At 37.2% G+C, this 27,047-nt stretch overlaps 1 protein-coding gene across 2 annotated transcripts in view; it reads right to left on the bottom strand.

Moving 5' to 3' along the window:
* The window catches only part of SEMA3A (semaphorin 3A), a 316,274-nt gene extending 313,897 nt beyond the window's left edge, over positions 1–2,377 (bottom strand). For both annotated transcript variants that reach the window (XM_015876098.3, XM_085552395.1), the window contains exon 1: positions 1,873–2,377. The gene's annotated coding sequence lies outside the window, so the exon portion shown is untranslated. The remainder of the gene's footprint in view (positions 1–1,872) is intronic.
* Between the last annotated feature and the right edge of the window lie 24,670 nt (positions 2,378–27,047).

The following is a 27,047-nucleotide window of genomic DNA, read 5'->3' as shown; positions in this document are numbered from 1 at the left end:
AAAGGAACACTTGTATTTTGCAGTTGCAAAAGAACGCTGCTGATTATAGCTTTTAGAATTTCAAAGCCATTTTCTACTGAGTTAAATTTAAAAGAGAGTAAATGATTACTGCTATTTATTAGTTATGCTATTTATTATGGATTCAGCTCTTTGAAAATGACTTTCTATTAATCACAATCTGACCTCATCATTATGGGGCAGTTGTTAGAGCCAGAGAATAACTACTCTCCCCAAGTAGATGAACTGAATTGCTACAGTGGCTGTGCACTAGGGAAGGCACAATGAAATTAGACTCTCTCCCTGTAGGGGGTAGACATTGACCACTGTCTGATGCCAGCAACAGGTCTAACTAATTCTTCTGAGAAAGTTATTTTACCTTCCTAAATTTCCAGCTTTATTGCTTTTAAATTGTCAAGTTAAGACAAGTACATTTAGCAGATTGGATTTATTAATTTATTTACTTATTTACTTATTTATTTTTACAGCAAAGTTAGGCCAATGACTATCATGCACAAAGGATAACTGTGGCAGCCTAAAGCCATGGCTAATTAAAACGATCACATATACTCATCTGTCCAAGAGCAACGAAAATAACTTCTACAGAAGGGAAGACTAATGAAAGCATTTTGTGGGCATAACTACGCGGTCTCATTTGTTCCACCTCCCGTGTTGACAGCAGCCACCAACCTGGGTAACAGCTCAGAATAAATTAAGCCTAAAGTGAGAAGTGTCATCCCATTGGATTCTCTGGAAAATAAATTCAAACATACTTCTGGTATGCGTTCTTACACTGTGTCATCATCTCCTTGAGACACTGGCAGATCCTTTTTATACTGCAAGTGTTTATTTCTCAGAGAGAACATTTTGTATATGCAGCGGACACATTATTTTACATTAGCTGGCATTCCACCTGAAAGTTCATCACAGCAATCTTGTTAATGTGCTTCAGCTACAGTAGTAAACAGATTCCCAACTGCAAAGTAAAACTCCAGCAGGAGGCTCAAAGAATATGTGTGAGCTGAGATCAAATCTTGACATCAAGTTCAAGCACAGTTTAACAGTGAATCCAAAGTTGTAACTGTAAACTAAAGGCAACTTTAAGGCTGCATTAAACCGAGCATGAAAGACTGAAGAGTCAAAGTTGAGATTCTATACATCTGTTTCTAATATGCCTCTTCTTGCATTTTAGACAAGCAACTTTCCTTTTTTTTTCTTCTTTTTTTTTCTTTGTTTTGTATTTGCTTTGTTTTTTTATTTTGTTTTGTTTTGTTTTTGTTTTTGTTTCAGGCTTTACAATCACTGCAGTTGATACAGTTTGTTAATTTATAACTTGGTAACACTCTATATTCCAATCAATGATTAGGCAAAAAAAAATAATTCTAAAAATAAAATAAAACTGCAGCTTTCTTTTTCAGGGTAAATTGCTTTTATTTTTTAATTTCTGGGATTTCTAAGTTTTTGCTTCCTTTATTCCAACTTCTTTTCTCAGAAAAGAGGAGATTTAGAGTGTTTCAGTTTCTTCATTTAGGGAATTACATTTATTTGCCATTCATCATAAAACACCCTAACTCTGCTCAGTAATCAGATATTATGCACAAACAGATACATCAATAGACTTCTGTGTTACTGATATCATTATATTGCTCAGCTTTAGAGAGCAAAGCTGCTTCAGAGCTGTATGGTCTGAGCATTCAGGCTGAAGTAGCAGGACCAAGGCACGGTGTAAAATGAAACAGGAGGAAATACACAGGGGATATGCATGCAAACATTATTCTGGTTCATTTCTGCACCAGCCTTCGGAGGATTCTCTCAAAAGTAAACACAGTTAATTAATTCCCAAGTAAAACAAGTAAAGGCAAATTTTCCACTTACTGTGTGCTGTGCTTTGTCCGTGCACTGAAGAGAAGAGAGAGTTCTGCAGCACTCACCTAAATCCAGGTTGCTTTCTAAATTAGTCATACATGTAAGCAGGATGAAGCTCATTGACTTTGTAACTGTGCAAAGAGCAACCCATCTCTCTGCTGCTAGACAACCCTTCAGGACACTGTGCTGAACTTCAGCACAAGAACACGGCATCTATTACGCTTGAGGCTCTACCATTTCACCTACACCTGGGTGGATCTATCAAGCTTCATCACTGTTAGGGTGGTTTGGCTATGTGGTTTAAAGAAAAGTAAAAAAAAAAATAATAAAAAAATAAAAAGAGAGAGGAGGAGAAAGGGGGAGAGTGAGAGAGAGAGGGAGAGAGAGAGAAAAAGGCTTGCCGTTGTCACACTTGTTTCCTATTAAAGAGCCTTACGGTGGATTGAGTAATTGTGTACGAAGGTAGTCTGGCTGGCAGATGTGTGCAGCCCCAGTGGAGCACTAGATTCAAGGCAGATGGGTTGTACCAGGGCGCAAACAACATTGGAAAAAGGGAGGCGTGATTAAAACAGCAGGCCGCCGTTTTACAGTTCTAGAAGTGGGGATAGCAGGAAAGCTCCCAAGAACTGCAGCTCCCCAAAATGGGAACTGTACAGACACAAGCACTCTGCAATAAAACAAACCTGATAGAGCACAGGGGATGATCAAATTGACTGAGTTATGCAATCCTGAAGCCATCGTGATTATTAATGAGCCTCTTTCCCTCCTCCTCCTCCTTGCAGGCACTTACATTAGAAATACTCAGTTGCAATGAATGTAAGCATGGGTTTATTCAAAACAGAATCCTGGGCTACCGTACAGTCAGAGGCATCTTTTAGAAATGGATTAGAGTTACTCTAAGGGCTTTACATTGTCTGTAAGGTCTGGTTCAGTTTAAAAGAAAAAGAGAAGCCGAGCAGTGGGAGTGAATCTGCCGCTAGCAGTTATATATGAGAATGGTTGAAGCAGATTATCAGAGAAGTGAACAAGGGAATTCTTATTACAAACTTCTGTCTAACATGCATAGGGCCAAAATCAGCCCTGGTATAACCGCACTATGTATGTCAGGGGTGATTTTGCCATGTTGCCTCTTCCACATTATTGCAGTTTGGCTGCAGCAGATGTTCAGAGAATCCCTGTTATCATAACAATGGTTTGAAATAGTAGTACATTAGACTCCTATGCAGGAAGTTAGAGAAGGGCTCTCTGTATGATATCAGAATGATCTCAAGTGCAGAGCTACCAGGTAAGAGATCATTTATGTACTGGCTGCCTACTTTGAGGTTTAAGTCAAACTGAAATAATGATTTTGCTGGACTTCTGCACTGTACCAGTGGGTTTAGTACAATTCTGTCAACAAATCTCTTCTATGGTTTTCTCTAGTGAAAAAGATGCCCAGCACAGATGCCTGCATGTGAGCTGGTCACCCTGAGATGCCTTATAATGATGGTGAGAAACAGGCACCTCTGGAAACTAGTTAGTCTGAACCTACATAAGTGTCAAAAAACATAATATAAATCATATCATTTTCCTATTGATTACCATGGTAAACCCCCAAGTCTGAATGTCCAGCCCTCAGAGAATTTTAAGTTAAAATTGATCTGTAGAGTTATTATGTTCTATAAGAAATGAGATTATGACCATGCAGCCCTTCAAAATATTACTAAAGTACTCTAAGATGGCACTGGAGAATACTATAGTACTTATTTATTATGTATAGGGAATGTTGGTCCTTAATATCTACCAGCTGTTTTATCAGACTCTTTAGATAAGAGTGGTTTATATACAGAATCCTATGGATATTTCCCATGTAAGCTCTTGTTATTAATTTTTCAATGTGGCCCATTCATAGCCAGATAACTTAAACAGCAAACAAAAACAAAAACAAAAACAAACAAACAAACAAAAACCACCACCACAACAACATAAAAAACAGGCAAATATGTCTTTTTTTCTTTTCAAATCAAAGTTCATTTTTTTTCCACCTCCTAGGATTGTTTTAGTTCATAGAAATTTCCTAAGAATGTAGTTTCATTTTTTCCTTAATCAGAGTTTTTTAAGGGGCTAGTTGTTGGCATGCTCTATTGTCTTAGTGAGAGAAGGGCCACCAAAAAAGAAATCTTGAGAAAGATTTAGGGATTAATTTAAAATTCTTATGCTGAAGTTGCCCGTATCTACAGTTAGAAGACATCTCAATATAAAGTTTACCAAAAGTCTTAAGTTCTGTTTGGCAATAGCAGCATATCTCAGGGTTCACAGCACTGAACTGATTGTCATCCATTTCAAGCCTAAGTTATTTGGGATGCTTGGAAAACTAGTGTGAGTCTGCTTATGCCTTGTACAAAATGGACTTCCAATTTTTTTTTTTTTTTTTTTCAAATTAGGTGGAGTCTCATGTACTACTGTACAGCCCAGCTAATTTTAGTAGGTTTCTGGAATCAGATGCTTTCAGTGACTACATTTTTCATAATATAGGAAAGGATTCCCTGGTTCTGTTATGGCTTGGGAGAACAACACTCTTTAGGCCAGTATCTGGACACTCACCTGAGAGAAGAGAGATGGCAGCCCTGGGTAAGAGAGGAAGCCTGGGGACAAGATGACTGGGGCTCATGCTGCTCCTCACCTCGAGCACACCTCCAGACCTCAAAGATGTATTGACCCCAGTCCCATCTGTGGTAACCTCACCATTGTCCAGTCTAGCCTAAACCACAGGGCTTCTCGGGACCTGGCCTGTGTGGGGATGTGAGGGAAGCGTGAGAATGGTTCCCTCTTCCCCACAGCCTGCCCAGAAAGGAGAATCACAGGGTGATGAGGAGGCCTGGTGGTTCATATTCACTGCAGTGAGATACTCTGGGAAGCACAGATTGTTGGAAGTCAGAAAATGGAGTAATGTATTTCAGCCCAAGTTCATGAGGTAGAAGGATGCTGTGGAAAGTGTGGATGAGTTGGTTGGGAATTCTGCTTCTGACAAGGGAAAATCCAGTGACAAGTTTCAAGTAGTGGCAAGAAAAACAAAGCAACTGTTCACTTGGAAGATGTCAGTGTTACAAATGCACACTGATGTTAGGAAACTCTTCCACGCTTCCCTGGACTGAGGTCTCACAATTCAGTTTACTGGGTTGTATTGGACATGGGCATAGTTTTTAACGCAGGTTACTGTGCCTGCAGGGGACTGAAGCAGCATCGCCGCTGGTGGGAAATGAATGCTGAAGAGGACACAGTGAAGAGAAGATGCCAGTAATTGTGTTTGCACTGATTCTGTGGAAAATATCTCTTATTCTATTCACCAGACTGTTTATTCTAAGGCAATTTAATGAAAAATATACAAATAGTCTCTGACAGAAGACAGAGCTTGGTTTGATCCTTTCAGAAAAATAAAGGATCGGACCAAAGAACAGGATATTTGTGTTCAAAAAGAAAGTTTCAAAGGAATATTTTACAGTTTAGGCAGCCTTTTTGTGGGCATCATTCCTGTCCTTCTCCTCCCTTCTCTCTCCCTTCTGAAGAGAAATCCATATACACATACTTTCAGGGAAATAATTTATGATATAGATAAGGCACCTCAAAAACACAGCAGAATTTGACAGTGACCTCTGCTTCCATTTTCTGTGGCATCTCACTCAGCATGCTGTGTGCTGAAGGTGTGCTCCTTGTATCTTGGGTACTGTGAATAGGGTAAGGATGTGGGCAAGAAAAACTGACGTTGGGCCAAAGAGATGTGTAATTGCCGAATGCTCACTTAATAATCAGATGAGTCTGTAATGGCCTGTGGACAACAGTCTGGGGAGAAAAATACTGTTTAGTTCTAATTATGTCTGTGCTCTCAGTTAGTTCCATGCCACTCTTAGGTATGGGTCCTACTATAGAGTCATACATCTCAGTCTCTCAAAACTCTTCCGGTCATTTTCCAGAATTTTCATGTTCTGTGTAAATTCTTTACCAAAATAACTGACCTGTGTAAAATACAGGTAAAAACTAGCAGGATCAGTGCTTTCTTCTCTGTCCTTTTCCAAACACTGGTAGTTAATGCCCTTTCACCTTGACAAGCTGTTGACATATCTCAAGTCTTTCTGTTCTATGTTTGTGGAAGTTACTGCAGCTATTATTAAGAAACACCATAAGGTACTGGCTTGTTCTTTATTTTAAATAAGAACTTTCCTGGCAAATCTCTTTAGTCATATAATTCCTGACATGTAGTTTTATTTGGCTTCTGAGAAGAGTATCTTTCAGGATGATGGGGATTATTCTCCTTCCATTTACATCTCTACAGATTCACTGAGTTCAGGATAACTCCTTTTCTGATGTCTACAAGCATATTAGGATGGCTCTGTTGTCTATGAAACTGTTACATGACCACCCACCATTAAACAGATGTTCCCTGGCTCAAAATATAAATAGAGTCTGGAGCGTGAAGCTGGCTGTGATTTATTTAGGTAACTGTGACCTTGTATGGAAATATTTTCACTTTTTTTTTTTTTTTTCTTTTTGACAAAATCCTTTTGATTTTCAGCAAATGAAAGCTGTTGGGCTAAAAATGTACTTTTTCTTTCACATGTAATTACACTGAAATTTACCTGAGTTACTGGGTGTAAAAAACCTGCCTTCTTCAGTAAAATGTAGGCAGGATATGATTAACAGTAATAGAATAGAATATTTTTAGAATCTGTGACCATGTCCTTCCCTATGTAAATTAATTCAGGTGACAATCTACAACTCTGCAAAGAAAATGATGTAAGCATTTTGTTCAAGAAACTTATGTTCTGTAAGTCCCATAGAGTGTCTTTGATTCCTCTCTAAAAACAGCTCAAGAAATTTTAAGTGATTCCCCACTGAACTAGAGGCATCAAGGAGGTCTAATGCTCTGGTAGCATATTGGTAGATGAACTGTGGCTATAATGGGAGGGCAAGGGGAGAAGGGTTGATAAGTGGAAGAAGCTCAGTGAGTTCGCTATGGAGCTCACTGGAACTCACCCAGAGCAGTCATGATTCTGATTTCACTATTATGTCTGCCCCAGCAACAGAAGGCTGGTCTCTCCATCTGGAATAGGTAAATAAAAGCTATGCAGCCCTTAAGAGGGTAGTGCCAGCATTCAAGGCTTGGTGTTCACTTCCTGCAACCAGTGACATAGGTACATATGCAACACAACTTTCTGCTACATCAGTATGTATGTATGAGTGTTAGATCTAAATCCATTGATGTACCAGAACTGCAGGGTATATGATGACTGAAAGCAATTACACCCTCCTGGAGTGATGAATTAGTGGGGAGAACGATGCCCAGCCTAAAGCTGTAAGAGAGGAAAAATGTGATGTTGGGAAGCAGACTGACACATTGCCAGATTAGCTCATCCTAATCTCTCTGCGCCCTAACTGCCTATTGAGCAGTCATTTGTTCTTGAGGACTCCTATATAGCTCATACAGTACTACAAATGAAATGATCCTTAGACTGAGAGATAAAATTGTCCCCAGATTTTTTTTCTAAGCTTGGCTATTGAGTTGTGTGAGGTGATGTAACCAGAGGCAAGAGGACCATTGCCTTAAGTTGGTTGCCCCTTCCTGCTGTGGAAAGAGTTCAGGGCCAGGGCTGGGCCTTGGGGATAGCAGCCTCACCTACTGTTCATTACTCAGTTTTCCACAGTCGATGTTTTAGAAAGTCTGCTCAAGATAAAACTCTGTTCATTTAACTGCCTTTATTCAAACTTATGGTTTTTAAATGAGGAAGTATTTCTCATACTGAACATCCAGACAGGACAATTTATTGCCTAAGTTTCTGGGTAAAGGCCTGAGATGGTGTCATATTCATATTTTAGCAAGAATCCCTAGAAATCAAATCCAGGCACTCTGCATTGTGAGACTGTTCCTGGAAAAAAAATTAAAGTTTTGTAGCTAGATAAATAGTGTAGGAGAATATAAATTATGCTGGAACTCAAGATTCTTTCTGTGGTTTAAATATGTGAATATTCCTCAACTTTGCATTGTGTATAATAAGCATTGCATAGCTCTGATGTAAATCAGTCAGGAAATGATGGAAGGCAGAAGATGCATAAGCATCCTGTAACCACACTGCATGATCTGGGACCTTGACCACACCACTGAGTTATAATTAGGATTGTCACCTCTAAAACCAGACATGGATGTACTTCAAATGCAGAGATCAGTGGAGTCAGGCATCTAGGAAAACCTGGAGGAAAACCAGATGGTCTAAATGGTCTGTGAGCTAATAGACCTAAACTAACCAGTTGGTGTAAGTATGGATTTGAAACTAGCCAGAAGAATTGTGAATGGCTAAGTGTGCTTTGAAGGGAGAGGAGGGGAAATGGTTGTGAATTAAAGACTTTTTGTCTCGTTTGGAAAAGTTTGTCTGTAAGAGGTAACAGACCAGGTTCTTTGGGGATATGAGGTAGAGAAAAAGTCAGCCAATCTGATGTTTTGGCAGCAACAAAAGTATTCTTCTCTCTCTCCTGTATCCATCTCATGACTGCAGCGAGTGGTAGAAGATGTGGACTGAGGGTGGTGAGGTGTCTTGTGTGGTGCTGGTGAGCTGTGATATTGGCTCACAAGATCTCACAAAACTGTTACCTAAACTTTAGTCAATTATTTTTGCTGCAAAACATATACTGTTTTTCAGAGTTTACCCAGGTAGGGCTGAATGTTTCCCAAATCAGGAACTTAGTATTACAACACTGGAAGCTTCTGTATTGGCTAGACACCCACAGAGGCTGCAGAATTGGGTCAGTTTCCTTATTAATGCCTCAAATTAATAAATGAAGAATGCTTGTGAATCAAGCTCTATGTCAAAGGAACATGAAAGAATTGTAGTGTGTTTATAGATAACGGGACTTCCTAAAATATCCTTCTGCCTTGCTACACTAATGTAAAACCACTGATTTTGTTTTTTAGAGAATTTATGAATTCACACTGCTGTTTTTTCAGCTCTGTTAAGGAGAGAAGGAAAGAATGTTAACAGGGAGAATACGTTCATAGTTTTTTACTACTGTCTCCTAGTGGAGGTGCTTAGGGAATTACATCATAGTGAGTCGTTCCAGCAAGAGCATAGACATGTCTTTCGGGTTGTTTTTTCAGCAATTACCAGCAGTTACCAGTAGGTAATAAATATTTCTGTAGTGACTTATTACCGTGCTTCTTAGCAGTGCTGATAAACTTGGATTGCAGTGCTCTTACCTCAAACCAGTTTCATCAAGATCCCCAAAGCTCAAAATTAACAGAGTGAAAAAATAGACAAAGCAGGTTAGTATGTTTTAGGATTCATGTATCTAATCCTCCCTCTCCTCTTTCTTCAGTAGCCTCTGTTAAACATATTTCTTTTCTGTGGAGGTGGCGGAATTCCAGACCAACAGGATGGGTCTAGACTGCTCAGTGAGGAGAAGGCTTTTTTCTCAGTCCAAACTTACACATATCTCTCTCTACCCCTACCACAAAGATTCAGAAATTGTCTGAATAATTCTGCAGACAGAAAGGCTTTTAAATTACCCCATAGCCTAACCACTGGATTTTATTTATTTATTTATTTATAATACAATTTCTACACTGTTAAAGCTGGTGAATTGAAGAGAATCCTAGGTATATTGCTTCTTTTTATTACTTCTTGGACTCTCAATCTGCCAAAAGGCAAAGACTGCCCTCCAGAAATGTGATTTGAGGTTTATGGATGCCAAATGCAGAACAAGCAGTAGTTTTTATTATATTACAATGTGGGACTTCCACAGGCTTAGTTAAATGTCATAAAATGCATACTTTAGTAGGGGTTTATGTATTTTTCAACAGAAATGTGTTTTTCTGAAATTCTTACAGGACAGAATGTTGCAAAGGGAGAGAAAAATTACTGACCAGTTTCTCGCTGTTCTAAATTAGCACAGCTGTACTGATCTCTGAAAGCTAAGAATTGGGATTTCCTAAATATTACTACATATAGGAATTTTCCTTCTCTTTGAAGATATACTTCTTTGATGTCATCAGGGGAAATTTCTTTTGGTCCTCTAAGTGATGATATTGGTATTTCTGTAAATAAATATCTTAATGTATAATTCTTCCTTCACCCTGTTTTACAAATTTTGCACATATGAAGCTACTGAAGTTAAGAAAAAGTAAAACTCTTGAGTACAAGCATTTGCTTTATTTACATAGAGCTGTTAAAGAGGACAAAGCTGAAGTTAACCTAAAGGCCCTTTTTACACAGGAAATTTCAAGTGGGGATGGAAGCTGTTTCTCATTGTTCAAATTCTCATTCTACAGTAATTTCACATTTCAGAGTGGCATGTTACATGTGTCATTTTATTTATGTCGTGGAACCCTACAAGGCTAATGCAACCTATTTAGTAAATCCAGATTTTGCTATGACCACAACTTAAAAACACAGGAAGTTTGGTTTCTTTAGCATAACAATTACCTCTCTCTCCATTCATAATTCAGTGGCAAGTTACTACTTGGGTTCCCATAGAGGTTTTTTTTTCTTTTTTTTTTTTTTTCGTTTTGACCCTTTCTGGTTGCAGTTTCTTTCAAACTGGCTCCATTCTCCTAATGATCATCTCCCCTCCAGCATTTCTTGATCTGGCATATTGACTTTTCTCTGGTTGGTGCAGTGAAGAAAATGCATGTTACTGTTTACAGTTGCCAGACATTATTTTGGAACCAAACTGAAAAACGTGAGGTTTGCAGCTCATTCCAAATTCAAATCAGGCTCCAAGAGGTATCGGTGGTTTGACTGAAAGAGCTTAAATTTGTCTAATCTCTCCTTAGATCTCATCACATCTTCCTGACCTAGATCCTTGTGCTGGCTTTTGCTTACTTGTCTCAGTATGCAAACTCTGGGCAGGGCTTTGATCACTTTTAAGGCATTTTAAGTAAGTTGTTCTGAAAATAATACCTTCTATTTATTTCCATAGAAATTACAATGGGTTCAAAAAGCACAGTAGCACAATTTGATAGAGCAAATTCTCAGCTACAAAACACTATGCATTTTTGTCACTGAAAAACAAGAGCCTACATGCCACACTCTGCACCAGCAGAAGCAACCTCCTGGATACAAACACTGAAGAGAACCAGGGTGTCGTACCAGACAACAGAAATCTTCAGGAAAGAACCTGAAGAATTAATCATCTAAGTTGTTGAGTTCTCTGTTTATACAAATATACATAGGATTCTATTTTGATGACTCAGCAATAGTAGTATTTCTAGAAGATTACCCAATTTTGCAATAGGCTCTTAGCAAGTCTCAAGTGATCAGATGCAACATTTTAGTTCTCTCAACTATAAATCTGCATCTGTAGATTCACACAAGTTGTCTTAAATTCTCACCAAATGAACATATGGTTGAATATGGTTGACAAAATGCCACCAGTACTGCTCTTCCACTGAGATTTTTTTTTATTTTTTATTTTTTTTTAATGAATATCAACAAAGGTTACTAAATTTTTAACCAAGAGGTCTGTTTCCAAACTTCATGAGAACAGTGTCTTGTTGCAAACTACACACTTTGTGCTCTGTCTGGAGTTCACAAAATTTAATATCTGCAGACTCTATCCCTTTTAATGCAAGATTCATTGCAGCTAGAAAAATGAAATACTGAAATTGCATAAAGAGGTCAAGGCTAAAATCAAGTGGCCATTTGAAGAAGAACATGTAGTAGAAAGAGTTTAAATACATAATGCAAGTTACTTTCAGTAAACAGACACAAAGTACCTAAAATTGGAAATGAATAAATAAATAAATAAATAAATAAATAAATACATACATAAATAAAAATAATTTTTGGTATCTAGCACATTGGTATGTGCTGTGTTCAAGTTTTTGGTATAGCATGTGGAACTACAAAAATAATGAGTCTGCATTTGGAAGTTGGTGTTAAGATTATAAACATTTTTTGTTTGTTTGTTTCTTTTTACAGCCTTCCCTGTTCTTCTTCAAAATTTTATGTATTTGTTTATTTTTCCCCAAATATTCCGCTGTATTTATCCTTTGTATCCAATCTGCTTCACAGTAACATCTTGCCTCAGGAATGATGGATTTACAGTTACTCAACTGTATTGCACTGTGATATAGATGATACACAGTTTATTCCGTATTTCCTTTTTAATTCAGATTTTGAAAAGTAGAAGTTCATTTAAAGAGGTTGGTGATGTGGAAAGGTATCTCTTCATTCTTCTGAAGACACAACCATGCTTGAATAAGGTAAGAAATTGTAAAAGGCATATCTATTTATTTATTTATTTAATTTTGTGGTGCATTTGAATGTAAAAAAGGTTTTTCATATTCATAGTACAATTCATTTTGCCCAAGTATTTTTTGTGTGAAATTCAGAGAGTTTCTTCCACACACACACACACAAATCCATTTTTTTCATTTTTTTTCTTATCATTTTTCTGTTTCCTTTCCTTTCCTTTTCACTGAAGTACAAATCTAAACTCATGAAAAAATCAGTTCCTGAAAATTAGAAATTTGGATCATTTATGAGGAGAAGTCTAGATTGCTCAACATGAAATTAATTGCATCTTTCCACTGAACTTTTTCCTCTCTACATCTTTTTCAAGCAAGTTCTGCTTGAAACCATTTCACTGAGTGGTATTTCGTTTGAAAATTAACCTATATGTTCAAGTCTAAGGTTTCAGAATGTCATGAAATATGTCCTTTTCACATGGACAGAGATGTCATTGTTACCTTGACTTACTTAGCCTTTTACTGTCATTGCTCATATCAGCTGGTTTTAGTATTCTTAATTTAGCAACACCTTCTTTGCAATAAATGATGAAATACTCCAAGTTCAAGAACATCAGAGACTTAACAGCTCCTCACCCCACCTCCTCTATGTTCTTTCTTGGTAGTTTGCTCTATTCTTTCTGCTTTCGAAATTGCTTCTGAGCAAAAGAAAACATCTTCAAGTCTTTTTCCCTAACTAACATAACATCTAAGTTTAGACCGCCTTGGGCACTACACATATAATTGAAAGAGTTATACCCTCATTTTCATTATGTCACTGTTCTGAACAGTGAATTTGATCACAAAGTATTTAAGTCATATGTCCAGTCATACTGTTAGCAATATCCTTTGATGCAGCCAGTTTAGTTAACACACTCTCCTCTTTCTTCCTTAGTGTCCTACTTGTACGGTACATCTGTGATAAACAGGACTCACCAGACACCCTTTAGTCATACTTCTTTCCTTGAAAGCTCATTTCAGCTTATTTTTTCAGAAGCTCCAAAAACAAATTACATAGTCTTTAAGTGTGCTGTACCGTGCTTGTCTTCTGTAGAAATACTTCTAATACCTATATGTATGAGATCACAATGAATGATTCCAGGGAAATATGAAAATGACAGGGAGGAAAAGAAAAAAAAAAAAAAAAAGAGCTAATTATAGCTTGTTAAATTGAAGTAGAGACTGTCTTGAAGGTTAACTTTGACAGTTTTTAATTTGTCTGCCTAATCTAAGAAAGATGTCAAAAGCTTTCCCTATAGACATTAAAAATAACAGTGTGCAAGAAAGTGATGTTCCTCATGCATCCTGACCATTTTAGAAGGAGATAAACAATACTCTGCAACTCATAGTACTTTCTTTTGACTATAGAAAGACAAATTCTTTTTAGAGTGGCTGGTCCCCAGAGTCAGCATAGCTCTGTTCCCCTTTTACCATTCTTTCTGTATGTCCTGGTCCACTGTGCTATGGGCTCTAAAACTGCTACAGGAAAACGTCTTGCTGATTCAGGTGTAGTTACCCATCTCTGAACTACGCAGCCCATCACTACATATAGTTATGTAGTTCAGTCTGTTCTAGGTAATCAGTTTTCTGTTTTGGGGTATAAGAAGTGCATCTACCTTGTCTTCTTGCAAGCAGGTTGTGAAGATATTTCAGACCTGACACCATTCTGAAGACTGTACACCGCCACCAACACAGCCATGTGCTCTGCTTGAAATAATCTGTCTCATATTTTAATTAAGCCAGAATGTCTGAATAGATAAAATTAAATGTTACATTCACTCATCCTAGAGTATCTCATATTGTTTCCCTTTTCACTTTTCCCTCAGAAGCACTCGTGCACACATTACACAGTGTCCAAACAAATTGGAACCTCCTGCCTCAGCTAGTGTCTTGGCAAATTTCTCTCTTCCTGGAGCTTGTTCAGTATTTTCCTGGCTGTGTCTTTTACAGAATTGCATCCAGACAAACCTCTACCTCCCAAGCCAGTCCTCTGACATATTTGCAAAAGTAAAGGCAGTATTTAGGAAACTATGACTGGGCATAAATGTGTAAAGCAAGGATATGCACTTTTCTCCACGGGTATCTGTCTAAGGCTTAGTGCACTCAAAGGAAAAATCTTCACAAATATCAGAGGCTTTATATTAGACCTGTTGTTAGTATTCCTTTCAGAACACAGATCCAGGAATGTAGAGGTAATTCTAAAATAAAGCCATGATTCTTACCGTAAATTAATACAGTTTGTACATTCTAATATATATATATATATATATATATATATATATATTAGAATATATATATATATATATATATATTCATGAAATCATTTCATGATGGTTTACTTTAAAACTGGAAGAGGGCCAAGAACTACAAAATGGAAGACAGAGTAAAGTGTTATTCTGAGCAATGAAGTAGCTCTGATCAGTGATCCAGATATCTTCACTGATTGCTTAAAATCAAGTCATGATGAAAACAAGGTTGCTTCTGCTCAGCTCTGATGTGGTTCCAGATGGAACTCAGCACTTTTTTTTTTTTTTTTTTTTTTTTTTAAAGAGAATAAAAAGAAAGAAAGAAAAACCAGGACAACTGATCATCCCCAGGCTAATCTAAGCCAAAATTATTCTTTCCAGAAAAATAGGATTTAGTTTCCAAAGTTGTGGTTTAATCTCTTTTTCACCAAGGCTGTATCATGTTCACCCACCAAGATGTAACATTAATGGCACTAAAGAGTGCTCTTTATAAAGCCTGTGGGACATTCTAGGTATAAATGTCAGTCTGTTGTATAAAAACTTCTTTGACAGCCTTCTGCTGCTTAACCAGACTTCCCAGAGAGACATAATAACTGTGAGGTGCAAATGTGTGTATGGAGCTTAGCCTTATGGATTAAATTGTTGATGGACACTGATGAAAGACAAGCATGATCAAATGAGGCTTGCTACTGTCTCAGTGATTTAACCCTTTTACTACTTGTCTCTGAGCTACTGTGATCTTCCATACTCTTTTATCTGTATATGTGGTTAACAATAATTAGCTCTTTAGTTTTTCACTGTTTCTGTTGCCATTGTTATTGCTACTGTTGCTAGTACACCCGATGGCACATTTTCATGCCAGGTTCTTACAGACAGTATGTATATTCCTAATATTTCTGTATACAAATCAATCCAAGTTCTAAATCCTTAAGTATTTTTTGAAATCTAAGGTGGATCCACTCTACTTAATTTTGGCAAAGCTCATATCTATGGCATAATTACCTTGCAATCAGAGCAGCTACAGGAAATATTTTTCTTTTGTTTAGTTCTCTCATGTACTGATAGCTATTATAAAGTGATGAGTAGATGCTGATGCTATCAGGACCACATAGCATCCTCCATCCTGTTGAATGTTGGAGGACTGTGTTGAGGAGATGGACCTGGGGGTACAGATTGATGCACGGCTGAACATGAGCCAACAGGGTGCCTGGGTGGCCAAGAAGGCCAACGGCATCCTGGCTTGCATCAAAAACAGTGTTACTAGCAGGAACAGGGAGGTAGTTGTCCCTCTGTACTCAGCATTGGTGCGGCCGCACCTCGAGTACTGTGTTCAGTTTTGGGCCCCTTACTGCAAGAAAGACAATGCGGCCCTGGAACGTGTTCAGAGGAGGGCTCTGGAGCACAGGCCTTACAAGGAGCGGCTGAGGGACCTAGGACTGTTCAGCCTGGAGAAGAGGAGGCTCAGGGGAGACCTCTATAACTTCCTGAAGGGAGGTTGTAGTGAGCTGGGGGTTGGCCTCTTCTCTCATGTAATCAGTGACAGAACTACAGGGAATGGTTTTAAGCTGTGTCAGAGGAGATTCAGGCCAGACATTAGGAAGTATTACTTCTCAGAAAGGGTAGTCAGGCATTGGAATGCACTGCCCAGGGATGTAGTGGAGTTACCGACCATGGGAGTGTTGAAGAAATGTTTGGATGTGGTGTTGAGGAATATGATTTAGCCAGGAAGTATTGGTAATGGTTGGACTGGATGATCTTCTAGGTCTTTTCCAACCTTGATAATTCTGTGATTCTGTGATTCTGCGAATCCTTGTAATAACAGGTCGGATTTGCTGAGCATCAAGTCAAGTCAGATTCAGCTCCTGCGGTACAGTGATAAGAAAATATTTTGTTTATTACACTAATTTGTCTGGGGGAACCAAAAGCAGGACTGCTCCCCAAAAGCTCCCTAATATTTAATCCAGACATACTTCTATTATCTCCGAGGTTTGGTTTTCCCTCACATAATATCCCTTAAATCACCTATGAAATCTAGCCAATCCTCACAGCACTGTCAGTTACTTTTGTGAACTTATTACATTCCTATCTATTTTCAGTAATTTCTCATGTCATGTCAAGCAGTTTTCCATGCCCTATTCAGTTAGCTTCACCTCAGGTCAGGACAACCCAGGCATTTGCCTGTAGCTCTGACAATAACAATTGATAACAGACAGCAGTATGGACTGACTTCTGTTGCCATCATTACCATTCATCAGGGTTTACATGTCAGCCTAGTCCCTCTTGTTCACTGATAAAATGGGTATAAATAAAGAATCCATGAGCTGCTGTTTTTACACTGACAATTCAGTGTCTCACAAAAGGAAGTATGAAGAAGGGGGGTGTTTTGAGCTTATGGGAAAATCTTCCCAAGACTGTTTCTGAACAAAGCCAATTTTTCTACAAATTTTATATGGCCACACAGTGTCATTCTTACTCTGAGTAAAATATTAGCCCAAAATTCAGCCCTGCAAGAAACGATGTAGCTGCAAGACAACTTCCCTCCACACAATCATTTTCTAATAGCCAAGGCAAATAAGTACATTTCATCTCATACAGAAGGCTCTTTTATCATGAGAGGTATTCACTGCTGCTCATCTTTAACTCACACATAAACAATAATTATTTATTGTTTATTGAAATACATTTGTCCATTGAAATAATTATTTGTCCCTAGTATTAATGCATTTATGCTGTATCTGTATGGATTTAATTTTAAAGTGAGCCAACAAAAGCACAACACTCATTAATCAACTTCTGGCCCCATATATTTTATTTCAGGTCTCTGATGTCCTTCTCAATTTGTCTACATCATTTTGAGTAGTCCCTGTTCTGTCGTACAATCACTTATATTCAAAGACTGTCTTCTCCCTGTGGCATGATGAGATGTACCAATGAAAGTAGAGCAATAATAGATTTGTCTAAGCTATCATGCCTTGCAATGAATTCCTGTCTGATTTAAATATCCTTAGAACATCATTTAATTAATCTTTCTTTTCAAGTGTATTTTGGATTATTTTTCATGTGTTCAACATGAAGTTTATTTTATTATTTCCTGAACAATGTTTCTAGATTTGTGAGATGTATGGTTTCTATTTCTTGTGGTTGTTTTCGCAGGCTTTTTCTTCTATATTTCGTTGTAGTATATGCAATAGGCTTAATATTTAGTTTAAACTCCTTCTGGAAAAGCACCTTCTAGAAAAAATAAGAATTCTGAAAAAAAATAAACAACAAACTAAGCCAGAATATACTAAAAAGAATCAGCAGACAATGCTACTGAACTATACTCCATTAAACAGGCCTACACGTTAATATAGCTTAAGTGGTTCTCAATATTTTTACATAAATAAGTACGTACAGCTGACTTAAACATTTTTCCAGGCAGTGATGTGTAGGTGTCTTTGGTGGAATGGCCTGTATCAATATTATAGGAGTTAAAGTTGCAGACTTCCAGTGGCATCCAAGATGAAATACCAATAGATCATATGCAATATCCAATATCTCAGATAAGCATGACAGAGTAGTGCAGACCTTACAGAAAGAAAAGCAAGCAGAGAAAAGTCATCCCATGGGCCTGGGTGATGTCATTATATTCTTGCCTGTACTATAAGTGCTACACAGTAAAAAGCCACGTGACTTAAAAAATGGTACTGCAAAGCTGGCCACATTGCTAACATATTCTGTGGGTTTTTAGTACTTTCTGAAACAAGATACTTATTGTATTTTCCCAAATAAAAGATACTTGTGGTTTCATATTCTCAGAACTACTGCTTGCTTGCAGGGGGAGAAGGAACACCTGTAAATGTTTAGATTATTAAATTCCTAAATGTTGATGTTTTAGGTGAAGGAGAAAGCCACCATTTTTATTTATTTCAGAGGGAGTTCCCTAGATTTGCTATTGAACTCGGTCCTGGTTACTACGACTGACACCTGGCAGGAGGGCTACATGTGAAACAAAAGTAAATTACAAAATTCCAGCACTTTTATTTCTTCATACTCCTGTTGAAACTGTTGGGAGTAGTGTCTATAGTCTGCAACAGAGAAACTTCTAACTAGAAACCTTCTAACTAGAAACTTTCTGAAAATCTTAGAAAATGTCAGAGTGCTAGCACAAAAGTGTTTTGCAAGAATGAGTTAGTGTCAAGTTCACCACATTATTCTCTCTAAATTGGAGAGGTGTGGATTTGAAGGATGGACTGTTCAATGGATTAGGAACTGGCTGGATGGATTCAGCAAAGGGGTGTGATGGTTTCTGTGGAAAATGGTTCTGTGTCAGGGTGGAGGCCAGTCACAAGTGATGTCCCTCAGGGGTCAGTCTTGGGACTGGTCGTCACAGTTTAAACAAAAATCTACCTGTGCCCGTGACAGGGGGCCGCGGGCCCCGCAGGGGCACTAGGCCGAAAGGAAAAGTTAATTAGGAATAAAAAACAGCGGCAACGATCTAAGGAGGCACACTTATTTACTAAATACTATATCGAAATACAGGATAACACAGTATAATATAATATAATAGAAATTAAGCTAACAAATCAAGCAAAATAGGAGAGAGAATGAGTCCTGAAACCGAGAGGCCTACTGTGAGTCTAGGCAAACGTCTGAAGGCTCCCACAGGCTCTCCTGAATGCCAGAACTCGAAAGACGTCAGTCCAGCCTGGGAGCGAGATAATATAGTGTTCAGGTTCCGTGACTTATCTCTGACCATGATGTCCTCTGGGATATGTAGTCTTCTTCTGTAAGTTGCATATTCAGTAAAATTATTCACACTTTATATGATGTTATGATGTGGAATACTGATACCAAAATTACAAAATTATTAAACCATGACACTAGTGCTCTTCAACATCTTTGTCAATGACATAGACAATGGGACCAAGTGTACCCTCAGCAAGTTTGCAGATGACACCAAACTGAACAGTGCAGTTGATACACTGGAAGGAAGGGAAGCCATCCAGAGGGATCTGAACAGGCTGGAGAAATGGGCCAATGAAAACCTAATGAGGTTCAAGAAGGCCAATTGCAGGGTGCTGCAGTTGGGTCAGAGCAATCCCAGGTATTTGTACAAAATGAGGGAAGGTCTCCTTGGGAGCAGCCCTGTGGAGAAGGACTTGGGGGTCCCTGAGATTGAGAAGCTGGATATGAGCCAGCAGTATGTGCTCACAACCCATAAGGCCAACAGTGTTCTGGGCTGCATTAAAAAGGGGTGGCCAGCAGGGAGAGGGAGGCCCTCTTGTAAGACCCCATCTGGAGTACTGCGTCTCCAGTACACGAAGTATGTGGGGCAATCAGAGCGGGTCCAGAGAAGGGCCACTAAGATGATCAGAGGGCTTGAGCACCTCTCCTATGAGCAAAGCTTGAGGGAGCTGGGCTTGTTTAGCTTGGAGAAGAGAAGGCTCCAGAGAGACTTCATTGTGGCCTTCCTGTACTTGAAGGGAGCATATAAGCAGCTGAAGGGAACAGAAATTTATGAGGGTGGACAGTGATAGGACAAGGGGGAATGGTCTTAAACTGAGACAGGGGAAGTTTAGGTTAGATATTAGGAGGAAGTTTTTCACACAGAGGGTGGTGATGCACTGGAACAGGTTGCCCAAGGAGTCTGTGGATGCCCCATCCCTGGAGGCATTCAAGGCCAGGCTGGATGTAGCTCTCGGCAGCATGGTCTGGTGGCTGGCAACCTTTCAAATAGCAGGAGAGTTAGAACAAGATGATCATTCTGTTCCTTTTCAACCCAGGCCATTGTATGATTCTGAGATTCTATGATTCTCTTTCAGGTAAAGTTTTTTGCTTAACAGTAATAAAAATAATGGTACTGATGAAGAACAGATGGCAAAAGTTTTGAGTTCTACTATGTATAACTAAGCAAGAAGGTTAGAAAATTGAATATGTTTGATTTACCTTTTTGGAGAGCATAAGAGTTTGTATTTATACATCTATATCATAGTATCATAGTCTTGTGCGGGTTGGAAGGGACCTTAGAGATCATCGAGTCCAACCCCCGGGATTCGAGCCTCTGTGTAGCAGAGCAGCCCTTCTACCACTTGCGCCACAGGAGGATTCGAACCTAGGGCCTCCAGTGTTGCAAAGTGGTGTCCTTAACCACTGCACCACCGGAGGCACACAATATGTTTGTAAAGTATTAGTGTAGTAAAATGCTTAGTAGATTAAATGTTTTGGAGTATTTAAATCTTGGTTTGTTTTTTTTTGTTGTTGTTGTTTGTTTGTTTTTTTAATTGTTTGTTTTGTTTTTTGTTTTTTCCCCCCAAAAATTTCTCCAAGTGAGTTCAGCAAATTCAGAATATATGATCCAGCTACATTTTGAAAACCCTTATAGGTATGCCTGAATGAAATTCTCAGAGTACGTTAAGGACAGTTCCTCGACGCATTTTCTTTTGGAAATTAAAATAAAAATATTTGCAGACTTCCTAAATGAGACATTTTGGATCACTTTTTAGACATAAAGTAGGAAAGGACAGAAAGAGAGAAAAAAAGACAGGCTTATTTCATGCCAAATATAAGAATTAACCAATTTTACCTGTATTGTTGATATAAATCTAGAACAAGTTGAGATTATTTGATCTTGAATGAATTCAAATGACAATTATGAAGAAAACCTTTATGAACCCATAATTGAATGAACACATATGGAAAATAATATAAAAGTTACTCATTGTTCCAAAATATACTGGTTTCATTAGTGGTTTACCTCAGCCACTTTTTACTTCTTGCTGAAGGTCACAATTAGAAACATATTTGCTTATTTTGCTACTGCTTATGTTCCTTTTCATATTATGAAACTGAGACATGAGTGCTTTGTTATTTTAAGGAACTTTCTTTCAGTCCACATGGTGTGAATTATTAAGAAGCTTAACTTATTTTTACTACAGACTCATAACTGAAGAAATTTGGGTCCAATATACCACAAAAGTCATCAAAGGAGTACGTAGATGGCTTGTACAGACCTTCTGTATATATGAATTTTCAGTGTAAAATCTGATGTTGTGCAGGTTGTCTTATTTGAAGGATAATAAAACATGGATCTAAAGAGACAAAGATGTTAAAGTGGACAGTAATTGTATGTGGAAAAGTTTATTTTATAGAACTAGAGCATCTGGATTCAGATTTTCATGGCTGCTTTGATTCCAGTTACTGATTGAAGCTTCTTTCTGTTCCATATTCCTGTAAATTACAGTGCAGTGGGTCAAAATAACAAGGCACACTTTGGAATTGTACTAATACATGTGAAAATTTAAACAGAAACAGATGGGAAATGCAAAGATAATTCTGAAGCTTACCAGCTATTCTGACATAAAAGATCCCACCAACATCAGTCTTTGTAGTGTAACATCCAGGCAAATAGCACTTATGTGCCCTTTGTACATTCACAAGTTATAGGAGCAGTGTCCATTACTCCCCATGTGTCATGCTGGAAATCCATTTTATGCTTTGTAATTGAAAATAATGAGGCTAAATGAAATACAGTAGCCTTAAGAGTGAAGAGGGCTAGGAACTCCTGGGGTTTGCAAGTTCTTCAATGAAGAGCAAATGCTTGAATGAGCATTTCAGAAATTAGAAGATTTCAAACAGTTTTTTAAATGAAAACATACATGTGCATTGCAAGTGCAATCTATTTCTCAGTTGTGTAGATAATGGTGTATATTTCTCTGGAAGTTTTATAAATATTTAGTTTTAGAATACACCAGTAGAGCTCATATCAAAGTATCTTTAAACCAGTAATACAATAATATAGAATAGTCATTCGCAGTATAATTAATTCATGAATTTATTGTTGTGTGTGTTTCTAATAGTAAAAATTTGATCTTTCTCAGGTATATTACTCACACTAAATTGAAATACAATATTACTAATTTTCCCAAATTTTTTATTATCACTACTTGCTGCACTGTAACTTTTGAAAAATATTTGCAGTGTTACAATAGATTAAGCAAACATACAGAAACAGGAAATCAATATACTTCTTTTAAGAAAAAAATCATTTACTTGCAGTAGAATAACAAGTTAAGAATATTTCTGTTAATCCTTGAATTTTATTGTAGAAAGATTTTGGGAAATGAAGTAATCGTTGAAGTATTTTTTGTATTCATAAAATTAGATTCTATTCATTTGTTTAAGAATTTTAAATACTCAAATTAGGAAAAAATAATAATTGAAAACCAATGCTATTTAATTATAGGGAAAAAAAAATAAATACATGTACTTACACATTATTCATCAAAAGCCACGCACTGTTCTGATGACTAAACTACTGTGTACATGGTGCATGTAGCATGCAGTCACGTACATGTAAGATTTCTGTGCAGATTTTACAAGCCAACACACAGAAATAAATGCATAGGGCTTGAATGATTTTGATGGAGAATAAATATGTGACTTAAGATATATGGATTTCTTCATTGAAGAGTTCATTTCTGTTCAATGACTATAAATATTTTGAAACTTAATAAATTCTAATTAGTAACCACTAGTTACTAATCTCACTACAGACTTCTTCACTGTAAACATTAAAAGGTAACTGAATACATCTGCTGATATTGAAAGGCACATAGAGAAAGCACTTAAAATTCTAGAATTAAAAAAAAAGCACCACTAAAAACATGCTATATTAATTATCACAAGTCTAGTGATGAATTACTGTAATCTCTAGAATGTCATAATTGTAGATGTGACTATCAACCAATATGATTAGAAGAAAACTTTTAAATACATTATTTACTGATGTATTACTTATGAACATCATTCTGAAACATTGAAAAGAAGCGAAGACTTTTTTTTTTTTTTTTCTATTACAGGCAAAACAACAGCAGCAAAATATTCAATATTCTATCAAAAACAAAACAAAACAAAACACCAAAGCATCAAGCTTTTTGGATGGTGAGAAGCTGCATTTCTTAGTATTCCCTTTGTCAAAATTAAAATTGCAGCTTCAAAGGGACCAAAGTGATGTAATTGTTAAAGCACCGATAGTGTAGCACATTTTGTGATCCATTTTCTCATAGAATCATAGAATTGCTCAGGTTGGAAAAGACTTTAAAGACCATCAGGTCCAACTGCAACCCAATCATACTCTCCTTACTCCAACAACCCTCTGCTAAATCATGTCCCTGAGAACCACATCCAAACAGTTTTTAAACACATCCAGGGATGGTGACTCAACCACCTCCCTGAAGAGCCTATTCCAGTGCTTAACAACCCTTTCAGTAAAGAAGTTTTTTCCTGATATCTAATGTAAGCCTCTACTGGCACAACTTAAGGCCATTTCCCCTCCCCCTGACATCCTGACCAGTGAGAAGAGAATGGCCCTGCTCTCACTGTAAGAATCTTTCAGATACTGGACCAAGCAACCCCAGTTCTTTTAGTTGCTCCTCAGAGGGCATATTCTCACAAGCTTTGTTGCCCTTCTATGGACCTCCTCCAGAACCTCAGTGTCCTTTTGGTATTGTCTAAACATTATATGCTTATTCTTCTTGTAAGCTTTCTGATTCTGAAATTAATACCCTGTTGGAAAACAAACAAACAAAAAAGCACATGCACAAACAAAAAAGCATATGAAAAAATCAGTCAATGCTTTCAGGTCTTCAAGTTAGGTGCTGACATGTCGCTACTAGAATGAATGATAAGGTAACTGAATTAATAATTCTGTTACTTTATATTTCTGTTTTATAAAGTAGTGTATCAGAAAAGGAATTACTATAAAGATCACCAATATTTATTTATTTAAACGAATTTGGGAAAACTAGGCAAATCATTCTTTTCCTTCTTCAGTAACAAGAATATGAAGGGACATCTGTGTAAATCACTTGCAATATCATCAAATAATGTATTTGATAATCAAGAGCATAAGGAGTAACATGTCTCTTCAGCATTACACATCACTAACTGCCAATTTTACTCTTCAAGGATTAGTCACAACTCACAACTCTCTAGAAATATGCAGAAATGAATGATGTTTAAAACTTAAAACATCCTGAAGACATTTTATCTGGCGTAGATACTGTAGCTGGTGTGTGATATGAAACTTACTGATAATTTCACACAACTGCAACATCTTGAATGATTAAATGGAGAGAATAAAACAAAAGGAGTTTGCAAATAATTTACACTATAGTCATCCCAGGTAGTTGCCACCAGTCCATGTGACCAAGTGTACTTAATGGGGAAAGATTTCTGATTCTGTCTGACAAATGCAAGTGCCCAAAGTACTTGAAAAATTAACCTCAAACATAGTTCTTTAAACTGATGAGAATGATTCAGCCTCTCCCAAAGACAAAAGAATATATACGTATGTGGGGATAAAAGAAAAGCTGTTCAGAGCAGCAGCTGTGGAGCAAGATAAACAGCATGAGAACCAAGGACACCACTGCAAGGAGAAGAGTCTCACAGCTCTGATTGGATATGTGCCTGCATGGACAGTTGAAAAGTGTTTTGTAGAATGCTTTGTTGACATGTAAGGTGTTTGGGAAAGTTGTAAGGGTGGATGGGAAAGTTAGAAAATAACGACTTGTGAAGGTATATAAGGGATGTGAGAACTTGTAATAAATGATTTGGATCGTTCACATCTGAGTCCGTGCCTGAGACGCTGCATACTTATTCTTTGAGCTCCTGATTTTTCTGTGTGCATTTATCTCGTGAGTTTCAAAAGTACCCAAGATATTGCTTGTTAGTTATATTGGATAATGATGCATTAATGATATTCCAGGAATTATATTATAACATAAATGGTACCAATGTGTATTTTATAAGAGATACTTGATTTTTTTCTAAGTGTTGCAGCTACTGTTTGAGAACTTATGCAGCATCTTCATGGTGTTTAAATCTTTGTCATGTTTCTTTTAGGTGTTTACTAATAGAACACACTAAATTCACAGAATTACAAAGCAGAGAAGGACACATACACACACACAAAAAGCAGTTTGTAAAAAGAGGGCCAAATAAAGACCTCTTATAACTAGATAAATTAAAATCAGAATGAACATATGATTCAAAACATCACTACAAAATCTTTTGACAATTTATTTGGTTGCAATACTTGTTTTTTTGTTTTTTGTTTGTTTTGTTTTTTCTTTTTTTTAAAGAAATCATTACACTCTACAAGTGTGATTAAAGTCTATTTACTTTAGATAGAGCTATATGAACTAAAAACCCCTCAAAAATGTACATAAGCAAGATTTTTTGAACAAATCATTCTTTCATAACAGAAAAAATCTGAGTTTCAAATAAACACTTTTTTCTTAGCCAAACAATAGGCTTCTTGGCATGAAAAGGATGATGAAATAAAATGACATATCCAAGACAGAAACATGAAAAGTGTTCTGAAACAATCTAAAAATACACATTTGCAAATCATCAGGAAGCAGTTTTGCCACTGAAGTCCTGGAGCCAGTATCTAAATTAATTTCAAGCTTTTTCATGGAATGATTAGTGAGGATTGATTTCAGTTAACACTTTGAACAACAACTGACCTGACTTTCATAATACAATTCTCACTTTCAACAGAGACTTAAGCTTCTAAATCTATATGTTCCACTGATTAATCAGTTTTAGAAATTCAACACTGGAATTCTGTTGAGAAAGAAATGCGTGGTCTGGAGAAGGTGAAGAAAACTTCCTTTGCATGCATGATCTTCTCCATGACCAGAGACCAACATCGAAAATATTATGTTCTCATAAAATGAATTAACCTCCCCATAAAAATGGAATTTGCACAGTTACATTCCATCCACCTATTTCTTGCTAGGCCAGCAGTGGTACTGTTGTACTGAAGTCTAAAGAGTAGAAATGTGTCAGGTCTGGAAGATAGATTTTCTGTATTGAATTTTGAAATTTTGGCTCAACTAGAGCACGATTTGTATTTCCCCTTTCTTTCAATCAATTAGAAAGTCATATAGAAATGTTCCCTAGGGATACGTACATTAAATGGTCAATGTCTATCATGCACTTATTGTTGCTAGCACTAAGCAGAAGCAAGGTGAGAGCCATTTAATGTTATGAAAGAGCCTACATCTCAGCTTATCGTTTCAGGCTGTTTTCATAGTGTGGATAAAGTTTTTGGGGCAGTAACTGTTCTCATTCCAAACCAGATGTAAAGAATAAGCTGTATGATGTGCACATTAATTGCGATAGTGTTTCTAGAATTTGTCTATCTGTGGTTGAGTCAGTATTGCAGCTAATTTCTCATTTCACTGCTATCAAGAAATTAGTGATAGGAGTAGAGTGAATGGTCTCAAGTTGTGCCAGAGGACGTTCAGGTTGGATATTAGGAAAATTTTAATCTTCAAAAGAGTGGTCATTCACTAGAATGAGCTGTCCAGGAAGATGTTTCAGAAACCATCCCTGAAGGTATTCAAGAAGTGTTTTGATGTAGCAATAAAGGACTTGTTTTGTGGGGAAATATTGATGGTAGGAGGATAGCTGGACTAGAGATCTTGGTGGTCTTTTCCAACCTTGGTGATTCTATGAATCTGATTCTATGGTTTCTAGGATTTGGGCAGCAACTTGGTCAGAAAAAAAAAAAAAAAAATAAAAAATAAAAAAATCAGATTAACATAATGAGAGGATAATAGAAGATCATGGAAACCTCATTGTCATCCTTTACTAGCCCTCACTCTTAGAAAAGAAGTATCTTGACAGAACAAGTC

The sequence above is a fragment of the Coturnix japonica genome, chromosome 1 (genome assembly GCF_054131305.1).
Source record: "Coturnix japonica strain WE chromosome 1, WE-NBRP24, whole genome shotgun sequence".
Lineage (NCBI taxonomy): Eukaryota > Metazoa > Chordata > Aves > Galliformes > Phasianidae > Coturnix > Coturnix japonica.
The sequence above is the reverse complement of the archived record's forward strand: the minus strand, read 5'-3'. Positions and strand labels throughout refer to the sequence as shown.